The 17,889-nt window shown below is 30.2% G+C and overlaps 1 protein-coding gene and 1 long non-coding RNA gene across 6 annotated transcripts in view; both read left to right on the top strand.

The window, feature by feature from the left end:
* Positions 1-17,889, top strand: part of LOC125860890 (calmodulin-binding protein 60 B-like) — a 102,595-nt gene that overhangs the window by 82,677 nt on the left and 2,029 nt on the right. The gene's annotated exons all lie outside the window — the stretch shown is intronic.
* Positions 14,139-17,866, top strand: LOC125860923 (uncharacterized). The gene is made up of 3 exons (XR_007445897.1): positions 14,139-14,202; positions 17,113-17,171; positions 17,736-17,866. It is a non-coding gene; the product is annotated as an uncharacterized LOC125860923 (long non-coding RNA).

Here is a 17,889-nt window from a genome sequence, read left to right as displayed (position 1 = left end):
AAAATTTGACAAAATAAATTACTCCTTTTGTTTCATTTTTTTCTTCTATCCTGTTTTTTTAAAACCCAAGAAGTAGCTAGCATAAGGCAAATACTTATGTTTTTTACTTTAATCAATTATGAATTTCATCAAATAACGTTAGTCTTTGTTTAATTACATAAGTTAGACTGTTTACGTGTCCCTCTAATTCCTGACAAAATGATTAGACTTTCTGCATAGATTTGGGAGTAGATACTAATCTAAAAAAGTGTTATGTACTGCATGCAGCCAAAGAGTAGAGTACTATAAACGTGCAGCCGCAACCAAAGAGTAGAGTACTATAAATGTGCAGCCGCAAAAATAAACTAACTTATTGGTATCTGTTATAAATATCTGCCCTTTTTCTTTGCTGAGAGAAATATAAATGTGTCACATTGATTGAATTTCATGTCATCAAACGAAACAGGTGCATATTTAAGCAAAACGTAAGAGAATTGAGATGAATGATAAACTGTGTGGTGTTATTGTGCATTTTAATATTAGAAATTAAAATATTAAATGCATGATAATTAATAAGTCTAAAGTGGAGAAAATAGTTCTTTATAATTCATGCAGTTATAATGATAGTATATATGTTCTTTTCATTATCTTCTGCGGATTGCCCCATATCACTCCTTAAATGACAATTCACATTTTTTTATATTTATGTGGAAGAAATACTACATCTATATAAAGAATATTTTCTTTATTGTGTTGAAAAATGAAAAAAAATGCAGTGAATGAGAAATTTCTATACTATTGTGTTTATATTTTAAATTAAATTAACATAGTAGGGTCATGACAAACCTCCACACACCTAGTCTCACAACCTATTCGTGATGGCTTATTATTAAAAATAAAATAAACTGTAGTGACAGAGAGAGTTAAAAAGAGGAAAAATACTCTAAATCTTCAACTAATTCACTATTTAAAATAGAGTAACTTTATATTTTTATTCTTTTATTGAAATTTTGAACTCTTCAACTAATCTAGAGTCATTTGAGTTATACAATGTTATTAAATTATTTTATCGAAAATTATGTTGCAGTGGACTTAACATGATCTATAATTAAGATTCGGTATGGATTTTATATTAGCCATCAATAGACGCGTCTTCGTAAGCAACACATAGGCAGAATACAAGAGAAGTAGTAGTATATATAATTCAATTCAGGTGCCATACACACTCATTAATTCATTTTGTTGTTTCTATTTATAAAAAAAAAAAAAGTAGTGATGGCGGCACATAACATAGGCGCGTTCGAAGAAGGAAGCACGAGCTCACATACTGAAACAACAAACCCTAATACTCCTCCTTTAATTACGAGGTACTAATAGATTTTGTAAGCCTTCAAAGTTCTTTGTAGTGATCATCAGCGTTGTATTGAAGTCAGATCTAGCCCCCCTCTACTCTTTTTTAGCTAAAAAGAAAATTACGAGATAATAATAAAATGCACATTTATCTTTTTTTCCACATTATAAAAACACACAATAAAATAGTACTTTTCTTTGGTGTTCATTGAATCTGAATACGTTGTTAGTTTCAAAATTGTTTTTTTCGTATAATTAAATGTAGTTTTTTTGCATCGTGCGGGAAAACGATGGAAAAACTTATTATTCAGTCGCTATTTATGATGTGTGAACATAAGTTACAAGTTGGTATATACTGAACATCGTTTTGACTTACTCATTTTCTGAATCTCTCCATATATAAGGGATGTTAGTGTATCTCCCTGCAAGATCCGGCGGATTGTGGTTGCCTTTCTACTAGCTTTGTGGTCGACTTTTTCAGTGAGTTCATATTTTTTTTATACATTTAATTGTTTTATTTATAAATTGTTACTATGTATTTGCTTTCTCTTTGGTTAATTTAATTGTTACTATATATGACGTAGTTGTTTTTATGAACTCTTACCTCATTTGGAGACCAAATCCCAGATCTAAGGGTTTATTTACTTTGTTGACTTTAATTTATGTAACTATATATATATCATATATGGTGGAGTATCTTTTTGAAGAAAAGGGCATCAATTATACGTAACTTTTTTAAAAAAATTAATCGTTTCAACATTCTATTTTAGAAGAAGCCCCAAAAAGTATATGAAAAAGGAGAGGACACTAATTTCTACAAAAAGGATATTTGGTGACTGACTGAATTGAATGAAGAAAAGATAGATTAGACACTGAATTTGATTGAAATAGACCGTCCGTTCCTTTCCAAATATTTTATTTCCGATGAGCTTGTTGGATTTTATACTATTTTTGGATTTTCTTCTATTAAAATACGATAATTTCACGTTCTAGACAAATTAAGATGAGTGGATATTAAGATGTTCATCAAAGTTAATTGAGGATAAACTGTTTTTATTAGTATTATTATGATTAAAATGAATTAATATTAAGATGTTCATGGATAAAAAATACATGTTTGATGATGTATTAAGAAAATATTAATTATTTTTTTCCCCATCAAAATCTGACTATACAAAATATTGTCTTTATTTAAAAATTGATAAATAGAAAAGTTCAATAAATAATTAAATCAATCAAATATTATATCAATAAAATATTTTGAAAATATGTCCATTGGTAATGATGATGTCTAGGTGATAGTTATGGATGTCAATTGGAGATGGTTTTGCCCGGTAGTGGAGAATGATGATGACGGTTGACAATATATTTTGATAGATGATGAAGACGATGGTATATAATAATTGATGATTGTTATAATAATAATGGCTACTTGGCTAGTGATAATGAGTTTAAATAGTTGCTAGTGATATTGACAATTGATTGTTGTAATTATAAATACCAACGATAATAGTAACTAAGTATGCTGGTTGTGCGTGTGAGATAATGCATGGTAGTTGATAATAGTGCACGATGACGACAAAGTGGAAAGAATAATAATGAACTATCATCTTTGCAAATATTTTTAATTAGAAGTCTTTGGACGGAGCGGCAACAATTAGTAAGGAAAGTGAATTGTTCAAAAATTGTAGGAGAGTCTTTATGAAGTACTCGATTGAAGGTATTCACTTGGCTTCATGTTGTTCAATAATTTGCCTAGACCCAAACAGATCAAAGACAAAAGGCTAGATTTTACTCTTTCTAACATCAAAAAATTTTCTAGTCGGCGACGAGATTTGAAATCGGACCTGTGTTCTATTATAATATTAAGCATGTTTAAGTGTAATTATATATCATCTAAAAGCATTAAATTATTTAAAGATAATACATTTTTAATTACTTAATTATATTACGTTTAAATACATAAAAACTCATTGATTCTGAACAAATACATATATATCAATACCTGACTATTTAATCTAACATTTTATATATCCAGGTGGAGCATGAATGTAACTCTAACTTGGAAACTGATCAGAACAGGTGAGAAACAAAGAGCTATTAAGAATGTTTCTTAGAATCATGATTACCACGGCTTCTAATAGGATTTAAGTTATATATACTTAATGTGTAGGGAATTTTTACATTATTGGTATGCAAAATTACTTACCATATATTTTAAGTTACTAATCAATACTTGTTACACTGTGGATGCATAGAATTTAATCTCAATATAATTTTGATTAATGCATTGATGGTGGAGAAGAAAAATTACAAATCACATCACTTGTACAATAATTAAAGTAAAACATTATGTTAAGCATAACTTAGTTTAATTTGTTTTTCATAAACAACTACTCCATTTTCACAAATTAAGTAGGATAAAGTTTGTGTACATGTTGCGCTGGTTTTGTTGTTGTAGTTATTTTAACTGATATAATTAAAATAGTACTTAACTTAAACCCTTAAACTTACGGTACTGCCTCTATAATTTCATGTTGTATCTGAGATTAAGCTATATTCAACATTGTACACATATAAAACAGGATCAATTCCCAGAAGAAACTCGATCCTTGTGAATCGAGATGTTTACGTTTAAAGTTCTCACACGAGGTTGCTCCAATGGTATTTACTGGGGAGTGTATTTTTCCCAATGGAACCAAATTGGAATTGGTTGATGCTGTTACTGGGCAACAAGTGCGACATGGGCCTCCAGCCTCAGCACAAGTTGAAATATTTGTACTTAATGACGAAAATTGGACAATTGAAGAACTAAAGAGTCATATAGTGATACAAAAAGGAGGTGAAACATCAAGGCGCGACAAAAATCCATATCTGAGGTTGGAAGGAGGCGTTGTTTCTGTTAACGAAATTAAATTCAAATACACTCCAAAGCATATGAAGAAGTGGAACGCGGTAAAGTTAGGAGCAAGGGTTGTCGATCAACCTGAAGTGATAGAGGCCGTGACAGGACCCTTTACTGTCAAGGATAAACGTTCAAGTGAGTATTATATTTCTACTTAGTTAATTACTTTTAATAAACTAAATAGTGAGTCAATTTGAGTTATGGTTTTCACAGAAAGCAAGAAGCGGTACCCTTCATCTCCAACGGATGATGTATGGAGACTAGAGCATATTTCCCCAGACCCCATATAGTGACATTTCATTGGATATGTTTTTGTAGCTTTAATAAATGAAACATTGAGTCTATTTGTTTTCACAGAAAGCAAGAAGCGGTACCCTCCATCACCAACGGATGATGTATGGAGACTAGAGCATATTTACAAAAAAGGTGCTTTCCATAACCGGTTGACTGAAAACGGAATAAAAACAGTGGAGGATTTCCTAATTGAACTCCAAAACAATCGTCAGAGACTACGCCATGTAAGAAGTTACTATTCTATCCAAGTACCTAAGTACTATTTTGCAAAATTTATACTTGCGCAACAATCAGGCCAATATACTGATTATATTTGTCCATGTTTTGCCTTAAATTTTTTCTCGTTTCAGTAAGAAGCCATACATCTGAATTTTTATCTAACGTGTAGATCCTTGGCAAAAGCATGTCTGAAAATTATTGGATAAAAGCTACAACGCATGCTAAAACTTGCAATCTTGATGGAAGAAAATACTTGTACCATCATTTTGAGATGGAACAAAAATTTACGGTGGTGTTTAATGTTGCTGGTCAGGTGATGTGGTTGGACTCAGGGTGTGGTTTACATCATTTCAAAATGCTTTCTGAATCTCAGAAGGTATATATATTTATTGATTGATTATGAAAAAACTATTCAGAATAGTGGACTATTTTGAGCCTTTTCCCATTGATTGTCATGAATATGTTTGTCCATTTCTAGTTCCCTGCTTCAATTTTTGGATTGACAAACAGGTGCACGCACACAAGTTAGTGGAAACTGCATTTACAAACTGGGAAAATGTCGAAAAATCTAATAACGAGATACCTTTCATGGATCACTTATCACCCTCTCTGGAGCCAGGATGCATGAGCAGATCATGTAACTTGGGGAATTTGGTCACGGTTGACGAATGCCAGTCTTTAGAGTTTCAAAATACTTCCGTGAGTACTACTTCAATTTCTCACCAAATGTTAGTATTTGCTTACCACACTACTAATACGAGCTTTGAAAATCTCTCTGAACTATTTCGTCACATTTGATTCAGGGAACGACTGAAAGTAACTGGTGGATAGACAGTGTTGAATGTTCTACTTCTTATGCATTTGCTGACCGGCAATACGAGTCAGATCATGAGATGTCTCTTGCTATAACGTCTCCTGGCCATTCAGGTTGGGGGTATCTAAATTCCCCCAACGATATCACATCTGCAGCGCCTATATCAGATCAATCAGGAGATTGGGAGGAATTTATACAATTTCTTAGTTCTGATGAAATTGAATTTGAGGATGAGCTTGGCCAAGCCAACAATTCTGTTGCTGAAACAAGTTCCACACAATTACAACATGGTGATCATTTGCAAAACTTGAAGGATTCTAAACATGTTTGCACAAATGCTAATCAGCAGAGCCAAATGAACAGAGTCTCATTGGTTCCAGTGGGCTCGACGTGTAAAGGCAAGTCTAAGAAGGGCTGGACCAAGATATGTAGCATACTGAAATGGTACTTATCGCTGAAGAGGTTTGTTAAACTTAAAAAGCTCCGTATGACCAAGAAGCGCAAATTAATTTTCCAAGATAAGCCACATGAGTGAAACTGAGAATAAAAAACACTAGCTAGCTCTGTCCGATTTAGCTGTGGCGGAAAACGATCAACAGACAACGCCAACATGTGAAGCTAGGACGTGGATGAATAATTTTGTGTGTGACTTTTATGAATATCTTGACGTCATGTTTCACGAATTTGAGAACTTATTGAAACTACTTTTGCACCGTTAGACATGCTTTACAGTTGCACTATATATGGTATCAGCTTTCGAAAAGGAAGTTCTAAACCAAACTATACAAAAAGCTAACAAGCGTCGGTCAAGATAGTGTTAGGAATGAAAATTTGTAACCTTAGTGAAGAAGTTAGCAAGCATGTGAGAAATTGTTTAGTAAACCAGTTAGAATAGATGAACAAAAATTAATTAATAGAACTAAAATCTGTAAAAAAAAACGTACCACAATCTGGAAAAACAGAATCAGGAAAAAGATCAAGCCCACTGAATGCACAGTGTCCCCTTAAGGAAATTATTCCCCTCTAGTATCCGAGGTTTGATTTGAAATATGTCCTCCCAGGATAGAATGATCTCAATCACCAGTGTATTGATACCCAAAACTCTAGTGTCAGCGAACCACTCAACAACAGTAAAGTACACGAAGAAATTTTATGCAAAAGAAGAAGAAGAAGTCAGAAAATTCGTAAGGAATAAGTCTGAGGAATCAATGTATTTATAGGCAAGAGGAACTGGTTCCGAAAGGTTGCAATCCTTTCAGAATCCACACGACCATTCATGAAAGTTTGCAATCTTTCAAACAGTCATGGCTGTTTCTGAAAGTTGCAACCTTTCAGAACAGTCACTTTCAACGGTGGGAAATTTAAATAAAAATGGGAAAGATTTAAATAAAACGGGTCGCGCGTGGATTCGAGTCGGGTCGGGTTAATTAACTAATTAATTGAATCGGTTAATTAACTAATTAAAACGTTGACCATTTAATTTAATTTAATTAATTAAATAATTAATTAACTAAAATAATTAAAACAAACTTTGTCCAAAAAATTATCTCTCGATCGATCCGAAGCTGAGCGACGACAGCTCGAGGGGGTCCCTCTTTCCAACCCTTTTTACAATTAATAGGAGTGTTTCTATATTTAAACTCTCCTATTTTTCTTTCCACCACTTCAATAAAGCATAAGAGGACTTTTCAAGTTCCCAACTTTTTCAAGTTCCTCTTTTATCTTCCCTCCATTTCCCATTAACTCTTGCTACATACCCAACAGTGAATTGTGAGGTTTTTAGATAAGCTTATCTACTAGCTTATAAGTATGATAATTTATTCAACGTGTTTGATATAAAATTTATATGCTACGTAAGTACCTATAAATAAAAAATAATTCACAATCTTTAACAATAATGATAATTTCAGAAATCTTTTATGAAGTTTGGACTTATAACACAATCTTCAATTTCGTGATAATAAATATTTTGGAAGGGACTATCAAAATTGAATTATAAATGGTTAATTGTTACGGAAGAAAATTAGATTTCAGATTTTTATTAAGTTTAAGTATGAAAATAAAATATACAATATAAAATTAAAAAATAAAATAAATAGGTGATAAGTTTATTAGTAACTAGCATATTGAATATGATTGGTCAATTCTTTTTATAAGCCAATTTGACAGCAAAATTGTTACATGCAAATGCATTTGAAGTGATTCAAACTCGTGTGCATACGGTCAATTAGAACCCACTTGATCGCTACGCCACAACTAAGATGTGTTCATTGTGAGCTCACATATATAATCCTATGAATTTTATAATAATTCTTCTTATATAAATAATAATTTTTTTGATCAAGTGGGTTCATTTAAACTCACTTGATACCACGTCGGTCTGTTCCTAACGGCTGGCTATATATATTGCACTGCATGAAAAGAGAGAAGGTACGCATTTCAATTGTAATTTTTATAAAATTAAAAAAAAATATTAAAATTTTAATTCATAATGATTCATGAAGTTCAAATCTAGAAATAGTTCATATAATTCAATGTTTTAAATTATCTAACATATTTTATCCTTGATATTTCATAAAATTCTTATTTCACATCAAAATATAACAACACTTAATAGTTTTGAACCCCGCCATTGTGGCCATTTAATTAAATTTATACTACTAATATAAGTGGAAATAGCTTCCTATTTTTCTAGGCAAGTAATAACTCAATATTAAGTTTGAGTGTCAATAATATTAGTATGTTCTCTATCCAACTTTCAAATGAAAATGTGCCGATTGCCAAATGGTCTTTGCTTCCCAAACCACTTTTAACTTTAAACAAAAACCCAACCCACCACATTAACAGATTAACTTATTTTATATTTCATCTTTCATCATTCATATTTCTCGTTCTTTTTTTCGCTAAATTCTTTTCTATGTTTCCTTAGAACTACCAACAAAGAATGAGGAGCTAGTTGTTACTTCTTATTTCAAGAAACAAGAAATGTAGTTCTACAAATAGTGACGAAACTTGAAAAAAGAGGCACCATCCAAGAAAAAAATAATAATAAATGAGGTCAATTTTTAATGTATTCTTAACTTGATTGATTTTGATTTGTGAGATAAGTAAGATTGATTATAAGAAGTAAAAAATAAATCTTTTAATTTTCTTATTTATGTAAGGTTTTTTTTTGTTGGTTTTAGCTATGGATTTGCTTTCTTTTTGGTTCGTTGTACTTGTTACTTTGGCTTTCATATATTATTACTTGCTTAGATTTTGACAAATTTTATAGGATTCTTGATTGATTCTTAGATGGGTAAAGATCAACCTTTTAGTTTTTTTGATCAAATTTTCTTGATTAATATTTATATATATTTTACTCTTATTTAAAAAAGAATATCGTAATGGATAATAATTTAATAATTAATTTTTTTTTCAATTGACAATATAACATTTCATGTATTATTTTGTAAGACAAGAACAAACATATATAAATTATTGTATGCTACATAAAAATACAAATATTTAAATCTCTCTTATTGATTATAGTTTTGAAACTTTTTTTCAATATATTCAATTGTTACATTAACTATCAAAAATGTTCTAAAGTGTTTTGAAATAAAATTAAGACTTCATTTCATTGAATATTAGAGTATCATTTTTTTGCCATATAATTTTTTGTAATACTTTTAATTACAAAAATCAATATTATAGTGATTGTTACCTTTTAAAAACATTCAAAATTAAAGATAATATTTTTAAAAAAAATTAATTATTTGATAATCTAATTAGTTTGAGCTTGAAATGTTTAATAAAACATCTCAAAGAATTAAAGACCATCTTACAAAGTCAATATTAAAACATAGTTGATTCAAATTGAAGTGAATTAGAAAAGTTAAGAAATAAAAAGTAATTGTAAATTTAATTATCTACATTTTAATGATAATTACATCAATAATAAAATTTCAAAGATATATGCATAATAATTAGTAAGAGATTAACACCAAATTATTAAGAAAAAATTAACTAATACTAACAATAAATACATAACTTATTTATATTCTTCTTAGGATATTTATTTTCTTCCAAGTGTTAATACGGCTCTTAACCCTGGTTGTCTCTATTAGGTATTTATCTCCTCCATCTTTTTGTCTGCTCAATGCTTTGGGGATTAGATACGTATCTGAAAAAGTATTGGCCAATCCTTAATGAAAACAAAAAATAATACTCTACTAGTAGTATGAGAGAATATTGTTATGTGGCAAATTAAATTAAGTTATTGGTACCTGTCAGTACCTGCCCCATTTTCCGTGCTGAGAAAATAGAACGTGTCTTATTGATTGGATTTCATGTCATAAATCTAAATAGGTAGTTAAATATCATATGAGATTTGTGAAAATGAATAAATAAATAATGACTCGTGAATTAAGAGAGGTATTTAAATATCGTATGATATTTGTGATAATGAATAAATAAATAACGACTCGTGAATTAAGAGATGTATTTAAATATTATATGATATTTGTGATAATGAATAAATAAATAATGACTCGTGAATTAAGAATAGATTAAAGAAATCACCTAAAATATAATATTTGATGAAATAGCTCGAAGAATTGCAAGAAAAGGAACAATTTACCCATCCGATTAAACTCAATAATGCTTTCGCCTTAACTTCCAACCCTCTTCGGTCACTTCTTAAAAAATATAATAAATTCGTCTTTACCTTATTTTGTGGTGAATTTATGTATAATTCGATATAAAAATGTGAAATTAACTTATGTTACTTTTAGATAAGCTTATAAACTAGCATACAAGTATGATAATTTATTCTATGTGTTTGATATAAATGTCTAAAAAATGTATATGATAACAACTTATAAATAGAAAATTTTTTAACGATAAAGATAATTTCATAAAGCCTTTCTGAAGTTAGGAATTATAACACATATCTCTTTTAATTTGTGAAAATATATATATATATATATTCTTTTAGCTTTTCTTTGTATATTATGTGACATGCATAATTGACCAAGTCTATTTTTTAAGAAGCTTATTCTTTGATCAAGCTAAGAGTATCTAAAACTTTTAGAGGATATCTGCTAAATATACTTTTTCTAATGGAATTCCTTCCATATTCTATTGAAAGTCTAGGGTTACTAGTACTTGATGGAATATCAATATACGAAGGAAAGATAATATGTAATATATATATATATATATATGTGTGTGTGTGTGTGTGTGTGTGGTAACATAACTATTATTTAACTTATAATGGACATGTATATATGTCTTTCAATTTTATGTCTTCTTTTATTTTGGATAGCAAATGGGGTTTGGGATAGAATTCTGTCGTTAATTGTTGAAGACCCTTTATTTTCAAACATGTTCGTATTCATTATTTCCTTTTTGAACACCAACCCAACAATGAGGTAGTCAAAAATTGGCACGTTTGGGCCAACATGATCTTATAATATTATATTATTTATATTAAATGAGACAAAATTTATATTATTATTTATTAACTTTAATTTGTTGCCGATAATTGCACAATAGCGGCATTTTTGGGAAACAACGATTAGATGGGAGTTCATTTAATTATTATTATTATTTTGAAGAAGAAAAAAGACTTGAAATAAAAGTCAAGCAAATAAGAGATAAAAAGTTAGGGCCTTCATTTTTTAAAGTACTTTTTATTTTACTCCCTCTATTTATTCATAAGGATACCACCACTTAGTAATTAAATTTTAAAAAGTCATCCAATTAATAATGGTTTCGTTATGACAATCATATCAAATTATGTGGATTCATGTACTTTGATTGATGATTCTTTTCAATCATAACTAGAGTAGTACTTAATAATGAATTGAAACTTTGACAACACAAAAATAGATATATCATTATGACCAAAAGTTTTTATTTTCTCCAACGCACTTTCATATATAGCACATGTACGTAATTTTTGAGAATAACATGAATTTCAACATATTTTACTACGTTTTTCTTCTTTATTCCTTAATAACCATCTTAATTAGATTGAACAATATTAATTTTTTCAAAATTAGCTTATTATTATTTTTGGTAGGTTCTTAAAATCAGCTTATTATATTTGAAAAGCATAATCTTGAATTGGGTTATCGTCGAAAGTAGAAAAATGCAAGTAAACCACTTTTCTAGTCAAGTCAGGCCGCAAATTGAGCCTTCCCACTCCTAATTAGTAATTCAGATTCCTCAGCCATGATTTGCAGTACATATCTCTTTTCTTGAAGAAACAATAATTTCATCGCTTATAAGCATAAGACGTACTTTATAAAATTTTAATTTAGCATTTGATTGTATATTTGAGAATTGATTTTTAAATTTGAACTTAAAACTCAGGCAAACTGAAGTAATATTATGAATTTTGACTTATTTCTATTATTTTGTTTGAAAACACTTTTTTTTAATCTTACCCCCGCCAAACACCACACATCTCTTTTTGTCTCAACGTTTTATTACTTACAATATTTTTATTATTACGAAAAATTGGACTCTATTCATTTTTTATTCTATCTTCTTCTTCTTTTTTGAAACCCACGAAGTATCACAAGGCAAATGTTTAAGAAGTAGAGATTATAAAAACATACACGTCCCATGTACTTAAGAAGTAAGAACTACTCGTAGATTTACCATTACACGTCAAATGCTTATGTTCTTTTATAATTTTGACTTTCGTTAGATAACATAATCTTTATTAAGAATTTTATTCTGGTCGGCTAAAAAAAAAAAAAAAACGTGAGTTCATTTCTGGGAAATTTATCAGCTTCCCGTCTAATTAAATGGTTTAGATCGCTAACGTGTCCGCCAAACTCCTGACAAAATGATTAAACGTTTTGCTAATGACAGCATAAATGGAATTAGATATGTATCTAAAAAGTATTAGTTCATTTTTAATTGGAAAAAATTACTTTACTATAATATGAGAGAATATTGTTATGTGGCTAGAGTATAAAGTGCAGCCGTAAAATATACTGACTAATTGGTATCTGTACGTACCAACCCCTTTTTACACGCTGAGAGAAATAGAATGTGTGACAATGATTAGATTTCATGTCATAAATTTCAACACGTACGCATTTAAATTATGTGAGAGAATTGAGATGAGTGATAAACTAAAAATAATAATGACTCATGAATTAAGAATAGATTAAAGAAATTGCCTAAAACAATTATGAAGATAAAGATAAACTTTCAAATCAGACTTTAAGTTGGCTTATATCATTTTAAGTTTATCCCTAATTCTCATTTACAATTCAATTAGATTAGACTAGTTTTACTAACTTCGTTTTCCAATGATTCATCGATGAAATTAGGACGTCGGTGTAAACAGAATGTTCGCTTGAAAAATTGCCAAGAAATGGAACAATTTAACCATCCGACTAAACGTAGTAATGCTTCTTCCCCAGCTTCCAAACCTTTTATTTTTTTTAAATTTTTATGTGTGTGTGTGAGAGCGTGCGCATGTGTTAATGTTATTTTTTAAAAATTCTATATTAATTATTGAAAGAAATTTATGTACTTGTATTGTAGAAAGCGGGTGAGTGAGGTTAATGAAGGGACATTGATTCCTTTCAACTGTCAAACAAACAACTTCAATTATGTAGAAAAACAGACTAAACCAACCATCTGACCCAAAAAAGTAGTAATGTTCACACCACTTATAACAACGCGTATGTAATATTTTAGCTTTGTCGTCTACCAAATTTTTATTCCGGTTACACCGTTAAAATTAAACTAACACCCCATCCTACCCAATTTTTTTCATTTAATTTACTCTGAAAAGAAGGATAGTATAATAAATAAGGCGCTTATGACATGATTATTCCACTATAAGCATTTATTTTCAAAGAAAAATGTGGGATTGGCCACCCCACTCTATAGTTACAACTTATCGTAACGGCGGTTATTTAAGCCGTTAATACACACGCGTCTTCTAATATAAGTAATGTATAGGAAAAAGAGAGGTGCATGCACAATAGTAACCCTACTATATATATATTATATATATTTTAGTTCATTTTCCCTACAGAAGCATATAGATTATTATAGCATTCTTTTTGTTGTTTTTTCTTTTTATCCAAAGATCATATATAGTTGATGGCGGCACATAATATAGACATGTTCGAAGAAGGAAACTCAAGCTCACATACGGAAACAATAAACTCTAACACTCCTCCTTTTACCAGGTAATCAAATTAAATCACACATCTTTTTTTTTTCCACATTATAATCGGATCAAAACACTGGTTACAATTTGATGATGTATCATCATCAAATTCCAAATACGTTGCTGTATGATTTGGTTTCAAAAATTCATTTTTCGTATAGTAAAATGTACTATAGCTAGCAGCCTCTTTTTTTTTTTTTTTTTGTCTCGTTCAGGAAAAAGAAAAACGTAATAATTAGTCGCTATATATCTATATCATGTGGGATCAAACTGACCACCAAGTTGGCTGGCATGTGATGCATCTGCTTTTATAGAAATATTGAACAATATATATGGTTGACGTTGACTAAGTCATTTTAATTTCTGGTGTTTTATTGGATCTCCATTGTTTCGTTCTGCAGACTCCTACGGATTGTGGTTGCCTTTCTGCTAGCTTTCTGGTCGACTTTTCCGGTGAGTTGTAAATATTTTCGATTCTTTAATTGTATGTACGGATTTCCTTTCTTTTTGGTTAGTTGTGTTAAAGAATTTCCACATCGAAAAGGGGATTTGTTCTCTTTATATGGACAATCCTTTCCTCATGAGCTAGTTTTGGGATTGAGTTAATCCAACATCCATTTTTTCTTTAAATTTGATGGGATTATGTTGGTTCATATATATATATATATTCATTTGCTTAATTAGCACAAATGGATAATATTCCCCGATTGGACTTCAAGCATTTGTGGTTTAATTGGCTGCAAATATAATTAGCCCGATGTTTCTGTAAATTCTTGGCCTGTTTTTCACCCAAAGTTGTCGATCTATGCTGCTTGACGAAAAAACTTTGATATACTCCGTCCCAATTTATATAACACATTTCAGAATTCGAGATTCAAACAAGTTTATGACCGTAAATTTTTTATAAATATATAAATTTCATTTAATTTTTTTTTGAAGATTTCATGTCCAAATTTCCGGTTAAACTTAAGCTATTTGACTCTTAAAAACAAAATGTGTCACATAAATTGGAAAATGGGAGTATAATTTTGAGTGGACAAAATGAATGAACTCTTGAACAATTCCCAGATCTGGTTGGGTTTTAATTAATATAACTACATATGGCTTTTTTTTGGTTGGTGTTCATATATGTCTATTACAAGGCCTCTTTTGGTATATGGTTGGAAAGAAATTAATCTTTTCTGGAACACAATATCAATATTTTTGGATACGTACTAGATTTTTTTTCTTTGTGGAGAAAAGGGCATCAAATTTTTGTAAACTTAAAAGGGAAATTAATTAATCTAATCAATTGTAGATTAACCTCCAAAAAAAGTAAAAAGCAAAAGCGAAAAAAGAAAAGAAGGATCAGACACTGAATGCAAAATCTACAAAAAGCAAAAAGCTGAAATATTCCTTTGTAAACATTCCTAGGAAAATGCATAATTAAGAATATTTTATTTCCTATGATCTTTCGTAGATTATTTTATGATAAATTATGATAAGTGAATATTAAGATATTCATTAAATTTCAAATGTTGGATAAAATGATTGAGAGGTTGAATTAACAAAACACTAATTAAAATTACTTCTCCCCTTAAAATCTGAATTTACAAAATATTGTCTTTATTAAAAATTTTATAAATAAAATGGTTGTGGATAGTATAGTTGGTAACAGCAATGGTCAATGGTGACTGCTAGAACATATTAATGGCGATGTTGGTATGGTAAATGGCGGCAACAATAGATAATTGTTGCGGATGATCGATAATAGATAAATGGTAAATGTTTGATATGGTGGTGAATGGTGATGGAGGTTAGCGATATATTGTGATAGTACGTCGATGATGGAGATGATTGTAGATAATGATTGATGATTGTTATAATAGTGATTACTAGTGATTATGATGATTTTAAAATAATGATTAGTGGTATTAACGAATGACTATGACAATCATTGGCAAGATGGTAGTGACTAGGGTGTCAAAAATGAACCCAAACATAGGTAACCCGCCTAGAATTTTAAGGGTTGAGCTCAAGATAATTTGAATTGGGTTCAATCTCAACTCATTCAACCCTAACCCATTTTAAGAGAATCTTCAATTGAGCCCAATTCAATCTCCAATTTCAACCCATTTAAAAACTTTTTACTAAGATATGTTCAAATATTAAAGGTATGAATTATTATCTATTTAACATCTTTTAGGATTTATCTATCTATTTGTTATTTTATTTTTTCAAATCTTGAGCTGAAATTCGAATTGTGATTATAAAAGTTGAATATCACTATGTTAAACTTATTGAGATTAATCGGGTCAAATTGGATGGGTCAAGACCCAACCCATTTGAGCCCAAAGTAAACTTGGGGGGGTTAAGACCCAACCCAATTATTATTTCAACCCATTTTAATATCTCTAATTTCAATCAGGGGAGGATTTACGTTGAACCATGGGGTTCATCCGAACCCCCTTCGTCGAAAAATTACACTATATATATAAAGATTAAAATATTAATTTACGTGTATATATATATACTATTGAACCCTTTGACACATACCAAAGGTGTAGCTCAATGGCGTTGGGGGTTCAGGAATTTGCTCTATTGCACGCGAGGTCGCGTGTTCGAATCCGGGCTAAGGCATTTTTTTATCAGCTTATATTTTAGACGTTTTAATTTTTTAAAAAAAATAATAATGCAATCAGAAAACGATGTTTAGTTCCAAAAAATTAAAACGCTGATTGGGAATTTAGGATTTATTAGTTTAACCCCTAATTACAAAGTCAAATATTAAAAAACTCTTTTCTTCTTGATTCAATCCGTTTAATCCGACCCATTTATTTGTGGATATTATTTACTTGATTAATTTTTTTTGAACCCCCTTGATGAAAATCCTCCCTCCACCACTGATGTCAATCCAACCAGCCCATTTGACACCCCTAGTGACTAAGGATGACGGTTGTGCATGTGGATTAATACATGGTAGTTGATAATAGTGAACAAAGGAGGTAACCATTAGTAGTAGAAGTGGATAAAAATCTTTAGGCGGAGACGGCGAGAATTAATAGTGAAAGTGATTAGAGAAAAACATAGTTTTAGTTACTAAATAACATTATCTTTAAACACACCCCTAATGTGTGGGCTTGATGTTTGTGCACATGCCAAACACGTGAATGTGATTCTTTTGTCAATGAGATTTGAAATCGGGACCTATGTTCTGTTATGATATCATGCATATTGAAGAGTGATTATCTCATCTAAAAGCATCAAGTTATTATAGATAATAAATCTTTAATTACTTAATTATATTATGTCTAAATATACAAAAGCTCATTAATTCATCCGAACAAATGCATGCATATTGACTATTTAATCAACATTTTATAGATCCAGGTGGAGGATGAATCTCACTCTGACTTGGAAGAAATTTTGACTGATCAGAACAGGTGAGAAACAAAGCTATTAGGAATGATTTTCAGAATCATGATTTCCAGTACTGCTTTTAATCATGTAGTGAATTTTTATAAAATTTAATGTGATTTACTACCATGTTATAGCAAATTGCGTATCATATATTTTAGGCTACTAAACCATACGTGTTATATCGTCAATGTATAGAACTTAATCTCAATATAATTTTAAGTAAAACATTGATGGTAGAGAAGAAAATTACATCACATCACTTGTACAATAATTTAGCTTTAATTGGTATAACCGATTTTTCAGAAAATAACCTCTCTACCTTCAAAAGGCAGGGTAAAATCTGTGTACTAGCTAACTTAGACTCTTAAAAACTTTCATTGCCTCTGTAATTTCATGTTGTATCTGAGATTAAGCTATATTCAACATTGTACACATATAAAACAGGATCAATTCCCAGAAGAAACTCGATCCTTGTGAATCGAGATGTTTACGTTTAAAGTTCTCACACGAGGTTGCTCCAATGGTATTTACTGGAGAGTGTATTTTTCCCAATGGAACCAAATTGGAATTGGTTGATGCTGTTACAGGACAACAAGTGAGACATGGGCCTCTAGCCTCATCAGCACAAGTAGAGATATTTGTACTTGATGACGAAAATTGGATAATTGAAGAACTAAACAATCATATTATGATGCAAACAAGAGGTGGAACATCAAGGAGCGACCAAAATCCATATCTGAG

The sequence above is a fragment of the Solanum stenotomum genome, chromosome 3, assembly GCF_019186545.1.
Source record: "Solanum stenotomum isolate F172 chromosome 3, ASM1918654v1, whole genome shotgun sequence".
Taxonomy (NCBI): Eukaryota; Viridiplantae; Streptophyta; class Magnoliopsida; order Solanales; family Solanaceae; genus Solanum; species Solanum stenotomum.
The sequence above is the reverse complement of the archived record's forward strand: the minus strand, read 5'-3'. Positions and strand labels throughout refer to the sequence as shown.